Raw genomic sequence first — 7,162 nt, 5'->3', positions numbered from 1 at the left:
TGGCTGTTATCAGCCTATAATCATCTTTCTCTGCACTCTTCTTTGGTGACCTCTTTCCACTCTCCCTCAGGTTTAGCTGCTTGTGTTCAAGGTCTTGAACAGATAGGGTCAGTCCTACCCTATCACCTCAGACCACTCTACTCTGAAAACAGAGTATGTCGCCGAGGTGTCCATACTTTCATTAATTTACTTACGAGCTGCAGTTAAGCTCAGGCCTTTGCATTAGGTCCTTTCCAGAGCTATTTTGTGAGTATGCCTGCATCCAGCCTTGTATCTTGCTGATTCTGATCTGTTGACATGACTACCCAGCTTGACCACAAACCTGCTTCATCACTACATCACTCGTCTGGTGATCACTGGACTTTTGGTTGAACCTGTGGCTCTGCTGAGTTCTTGTGGGTATTGAGGGATTGTGCCCTTTGTTGGTGAGGACACTGTCTCTGCTGGCCTTGCTGTCACTCTCAGTTCCACCTCTCCTTCCCTTACAGAGTAGACTACTCTTCCTACTACCTGAAGCAAGGAGTAATCTTAATGCTTTCTATCTGAACACCCAGATAGGCAAGCAGACTATAATGAGATCAGTGGCTCTTGGTGGTACTGCTTGTGCAGGATGGTGGACAAATGATATCCAGGGATCGTTTCCAACCTCAACCATTCTGTGATTCTATGATCATCTCCTGTTGTTTGCAGAATGAGTGATTGTTTAGAGTAATCTTTAAGTTGTTCCCAGTTACTGCTGTTGAAGAAATTATTATTTCCTCTCTTTTGACAAGCTATGGCTAGAAGAAAGTTGGTATATGATCAATCTTGCTCAGCATTTCGAGAGTTAAAACAAACAGAATTACTTGTACCTCACTGTACTTCAGTTCTTCATCAAACTTCTAAGTTTGTATCAAGTTTAAATGTACTTGTGTTTAGAATGCTAACTTGATTATGGTTAAAACAATGGCAACAGATGTTCTCCATTCAAGCAATGAGTTTTTAAAGGCTGCAGCTATGATTATCATCTGTGTGGAGAATAGTACTGGATCACAATTAGTTATATATTCTTTTTACTATAAAAATACTCTTGAGTTCTATAGTACAAAATGTAGCCTCAGTACAAACAATATTAAAAAAAAAAAGTCTATATTACCCAAGTGAATCATCATTGGTTATTGGTTTAAATAAATAAAACACATAAACTTATGTCCCTCTTGTCTCTTAGAGTAATGAACATTTCAAGTTCTGCTCGTCTGAAGCTTTTATACTTTGAAGCACTGAATTAGTTTAACATGTATTAAATTACTTACAATGAATCCTCCGATTACGTTAAGACACAATCCTTCATTCAGACAGTTGATGCTGAGCAGCCTGCAGTAGTCTATTACTTCCTCACAGTTCTTTCCAGTGAATCCTGGCATGCAGCTGCAAATACACCAGTGTATTTTAGAGGACTTACATTTTAAAAGTTAATTGTATTTAATTATGTTACATAATCCTATTAAATAATGTTCTAGTAGTAACAAAACAATTCTCATTTGCTATTTAAAATAAACAGAACATGTTTTCAACCAATTAAAAAATCACTTGCATGATTCTGAATATTTTAGTTTCTAAAAAAAAAAAATTTTTAAATTGATTAAAGCATTTTCATTCCAATACTTCATATAATCTTCCAGAAACAAAAAATAATGTAGAATGAAGTAATATTTAATAAAATGTTACAAATGAGGTTTTGGAAATCTAAGAGAAAGGATGTATCAGTTAAACCATCAAAGAGAAAAGTTAGAAATATGAAGATAAATAAAGTTAAAAGTAGTTAGAATCAATCATTACTAATGGCTAACAAAGAGTAGTCAATGATTGCATGCTTAAGTATGTAAAGAACCATGTAAGGAAACTGTGGAGAGAACAATGCATTGTTGATTTTATTTGCTTAATTGTAATTCGGTGTTTTCTTTAAAGGAAAAAACTAGCATTCTATTTTTGTGATAGCTTGATGTTCCATGTGACATTAATGGAGCCCTGGGTAACTCTTCTGTAGTACTGCAGACGTTTCTTTTTCTTCATGTCAGCACTTATTAGTAGGAGAAAACCGTTTTCTTGTTTAGCCCTTCAGTGTTTAGAAAAAATCTCTCATACACAAAGAAAAGAGATGAGATTCATGTGGATAGTAAATAAGTCTTATTCAAAAGCAAAAACAGAACAATGTAGAACAATATTTGAATATTTATATCTCACTCCAAATGTGCAAAAAGTAAAATCCAGACTGCAAAAACTCTTTCATGTTTGATAGATGCATAATCCCTATCAACTTAACTCAGTATGTTCTTACCGCCATGTTACTCAATATATTCTTACAGCATGTTCTTCTGTCTAAAGGGTCTTTTTGTTAGAATGGAAAGAAAAGATTTAAGAAGAGAGAGGAAATGTCCAGTGAGCTGAAAATTTCTTTGTGAAGGAATCCAAAAGTAATAGACGGGAAGTTTCTTTAGCTTTTTCTGAAGGATACTTTGTCTAGTGACTCAGCCGAGAGGCTGGAAATCATGAAGATGATGCAGAATTGTTTCTGTTTGTTTTCCTATGCCCTTGCTCCTTATGGATATGAGATTGATGACTGTTTCCTCATTTTAAATTCAGAATGCATGAAACCCGTCACAGTTATGTAACATTCAAAAATAAAAGATATATTTTCAATAGACAGGCAACATTTAATTGAAAGTATCTTAGTAAACCATATTCCCGAATCAGTTAAAGATGCCTGATCAGTGAGTGTGGCTATGTATTTGTGGGATGTATAGTGCATCTAGAAGCTTAAGTCACTTATTGAACTTCAGTGAAGTGTTAAGCAGGCTGGATCTCACCAGAAACTCCTGGAAAGCATCCACATGCATAGAACCATTTGGACAGAGGTAGGTGGATATGGGAAAACCTTTCCAAACAGTTCTTATTTGAAGCTAGTATAGACACAACCACTGGAGGACACTCTGTGTAAGTAGCAATAGTCTATACAAACCTCATTGCCCACTGGAAAAAAATCCCTGTACGTAAATCCTGTAATTATACTGCTACCATTTCAAGTACTTGGAATCAAAATACTTGCAAAATTTATTAACAAATTTCCAATTCATGTATTGTAGCTACAAGTAGTTTTTCATAATATTTAGCTGCTTTTATTTCAGCACGTTCAAAATATCAGATAGTTACATACTTATTTTTCCCTCTAAACAAATGTACTCGTATCAAAAGATAGCATATTTGATGTCCTTTACATTATAGCACCATTAATCCATATATTATATTTATATACAATACAAAGGAATGTAAACAAAGAAATCTTTTTTTACAATTCTATTTTTAAATAATGTTTAAGACTAAAGCAGAACAACTCTGTTACAACATTTGTTTTACTGCTTTGTTTTTACCTCTGATCTGAAATCAGGTGAAGGATCTCCTAGCTTTCTTGGTTCAATTTATTTAGGTAATCTATCACTGTTTCATAAAATGCATAATTTTGTAAACCAATTTTAGAAGCTGCTTCTAGTTTTCATATTTGTTTTTTTCCCCTATTTTTGTTTTTATTATTGTCTTGAAATAGACATACAAATATCAGAGAAGGTAAGAGTAAATTAATAGCAAGAAATTTGACAGTAAAGTTCATTACATTAATGGAACAAATTTTCTCAGAACACCCTTTCACATTTTTTATGACTTTTTCTTCTCCTAAAACCCACGGATAATAGAAGAAGATACAAAGTATACAATTACAATTTATTGTGATGGATATCCTTGCTCACTGTCTGTTTGAATTCACCTTAAATTTTGGCATTTAAGAAATAATGCTACTATTATATTCTTAGCACAAAGTTGTATATGATATCAAGAATGAAAGAACAGAATCAGGAGACAAGATAGTCATTCATAATAACTGAAGTGAAGCAAATTAAATTGAGTCAGTTTGTTTATATGTTTAGAATGAAAAACTGCTGCTTTACTAAAGAAAAAAAAAAGGAGTAAAAAGGTCAATTCAGCTATTATTTGAATTTGCATGTACATGTGAGCTAAATGCCATTACACTTAGTCAAAATGTTAGAATATTATAAAAGCAGATCAGGTATTAGTATTACTCTGAATGAAACACATGCAGGTTTTTGTGGAGTCACTATGTATAGTCATAACCTACAGTATTTGATTACAAAATCTTTCCTTAAAACTTTGAATGAGCAGCTCCAAACCTCCTGAATAAAGCAACATAGTTAATAGTAGGATTTCTTTGGGCAAAATGAAGTAAAGCATGATTCACAGCCTGAAAGCTTCCAAGTCTGTGACTTAAAAAGCCTGAAACTGCTAAACCACTGTTCCTACAGGACTTCTGAAATCTTCTGCTATTCTAGTAACTAATTCAAGAGATAAATTTAAAAAGAAACATTTGAATCCTAAAAATAGTAAAACCTGCTGACTGTTGGTCCTCTCTAGAAGTCAGCCCCTCCTCTATGTTTCAGTACGCTGACTCTGGCAAGTCTCACAACCAAATTACTGAATCTGGTCTCCTTGTGAAAAGTACATTATTCATACTCCTTCAAAACACTTTCTCTCACCTAAATGTCGCCTTCTAAGCATAAATATACACAATTTAAATTTATCAAATATTTGGGATTAAGTGGTAGAAAACTTTGTTTAATTTCACCAAAAAAATGAGGAAATAATTTCCAATTTATTAGCAATAGACAATTAAAAATATTGCAATCAGTATTTGAAGCCATCAGGGACTGAATGGCAGAACTAAGTCTCAGTGCTGGAGGTTTTTGATATACAATCAAACAGAGTGCTATATAAGCTTATTTAAGATCCAGCCATGAAAGGCTGGACCAGATGATCTTCATTACTCTTTTCATCGTGGTCTCTCCAGGATGTTATTTCCCTTTTTTAGAGCATTCTTAGTGTTAAAAACAATATGCTTATAATCAATCTGATTTCTCAAACTAGCTCTCCACAAATGTGTCCTGCCCATCTTGACAAGTGTGTGTTTTACACATAGCAAAACTGACTGCATGAATAATACACAAATATTAAATGTAAAATCTAAGCAACATTGATATTAATAGGTTCTTAATATTTGACATTGGTAGTATACAGGATTGTACAATCTGAGCCCCAAAATAAAACCTCTAGTACCCTGCTTTACCACGTAACTTAAGTGATTCTCTTGATGACAAATATAAAAGGGTCGTTAATTACCCATTTTTACTTTCTGTTATGTTGATCTATATAATGATTTGCACTATTATTTTGACATAATGTATCAATGGAAAGACTGTTAAATCACCATGCCTTTCCATAGCTATTTCCATTGGCCAATTTCCATGCTATGAAGAGGTTCATGGTACAGACTGTTTCTACCAGTGCTTTGTGAAATTATCAGTTATTCAATCTGCGTTGTTCACAGGACTAGGTTTTTTTCTTTGATTGGTTTGTTGCTTTTTTTATAGAAAGGCAGTCTAAATCTTGATACTAATGGTTCATGATAGGCATATTTTAAAACGGAAATTTCCGCCATCATTTCATACTAATTCATGCACCAATATACTGTGTAAAGGACTGGCAATATAGTAAATTATTAGTAACTTATATTTTGCTTTAAAGTATTGGAGAATAAATGATAACACTTGTTCTCTGATACATATGCGAAGATTTAACTGTGTATGTTTGTGCGTGTGTCTGTGTTTGTACATATGTATTTAGGTCTAACTGTAAAAAATTGTTTTGGGAAAACTCTAAATATGTTGCTACTTATGTTTTAATTTCCAGACTTCTCAACTGAATCTCCTCTGATGGACTGTAACTTTATGTTCTGTATTTTTGTTATGTATTTGCAGTTTCTAAGTTCATTCCTAACAGGTTTTCAGGCTTTTGTGTACCACAGCTTTCAATTTTCAGCTTTTATTAATATCCTAAAAATTGAAAGTTGTTTACTGCACTTCAATAATACTTAGCAGAACCTCGAGCAGCCAGATAAAAGCCAAGCAAATGGGAAAAGGACAAATTGTATTCCTTAGCGGTATGAGAAAATATCTAAAATGATATTTACAATGGAACAAAATTATATACTGGGTCAAATTTGTTATTTTCAAATGGATAATTTTTAGCATGATGTTTCTGAATAAAGCATGTTTTAATATGTGGCTTGGATGAATCCAAGTCCTACTAATTAATGTCCGTGAATTAGAAATTAAATCGGTTGTCTTATCCTTTCAGAAACAGCATAAACTTCATACACCCTGAATGGGAGTGGTACCTCTATTATAATTGTCTCAATTGTCATCAGTGTGTCAGGATTTATATATCTTATCTTACAGAATTAGTGAATGAAGCAATTTATAAGTCCTTAAATGCTTTAAATCTTTTTTTTTTTGTAGCACTCCGAGAGTTTTCAAGAAGACTAACACAACAGAGAACCAAAAATAAATTAAAAATTCTGGAAGAAAAATTTACAGTTTTCTGTGTTCTCTGTGACTGATGATGACTTTTCTTTCTGCAGTCAATGGAATATCATCAAGTGATCCAACAAAGTAGTGAAATAAATTAATTCCTAATCTTACCGGCAGTTATAGTTCTGCTGTTGAGCTACACAAGATGCATTATTTAAGCAAGGCAATAATTCACATGGATTCAGTACTCTCTCACAGAACTTGCCAGTGAATATTGACAGACAGATACATGCCACATCCTGTAGAAGAGAAAGAAATCAGAAATAATTATTTGTTGTACTCAAGGAAATACAGAAATTAAAGTGTACTTCCATTACTATAGAGATCCTAACTAGGACAGGGTTTCATCACATTAAACAGTTTACAAAGACAGAAAAAAAAACCACAACAGTTCTAGCCCCAAATAGTTTACAAACACAATTTAAGCCAAGGAGAATAGGCCTTCCAGCAAAGATTATACCAGAGCTGGGTTTGCTAGCTGGAAATATGCCAGTTCTAAAATTGGCTGGCTTTGTGATTCCATAACTGAATCAAGAAGGACCTTTATAATTAATTTAGGGTTTTTCCTCAGTTCTGAATTTGTTCCAATGTAATGTTTGCGTCTATCAAACAGTAACAGTGTGCAAGGTACATCAGACACCAAACAGCATTTACTAACTAGAGTAGAAAACAAAGTGGTGTGTATACTCTTT

General features: G+C 33.4%; 1 pseudogene across 1 annotated transcript in view; it reads right to left on the bottom strand.

The window, feature by feature from the left end:
• Positions 1–1,292: 1,292 nt before the first annotated feature.
• Positions 1,293–7,162, bottom strand: part of LOC104497945 — a 7,404-nt pseudogene continuing 1,534 nt past the window's right edge. The window contains exons 2-3 of the transcript XR_727827.1: positions 6,582–6,709; positions 1,293–1,407 (exon numbers count right to left, since the gene is read on the bottom strand). The product of XR_727827.1 is annotated as a fibropellin-3 pseudogene (transcript). The remainder of the gene's footprint in view (positions 1,408–6,581; positions 6,710–7,162) is intronic.

Source organism: Buceros rhinoceros, unplaced genomic scaffold, assembly GCF_000710305.1.
Source record: "Buceros rhinoceros silvestris isolate BGI_N320 unplaced genomic scaffold, ASM71030v1 scaffold12100, whole genome shotgun sequence".
NCBI lineage: Eukaryota > Metazoa > Chordata > Aves > Bucerotiformes > Bucerotidae > Buceros > Buceros rhinoceros.
The sequence above is the reverse complement of the archived record's forward strand: the minus strand, read 5'-3'. Positions and strand labels throughout refer to the sequence as shown.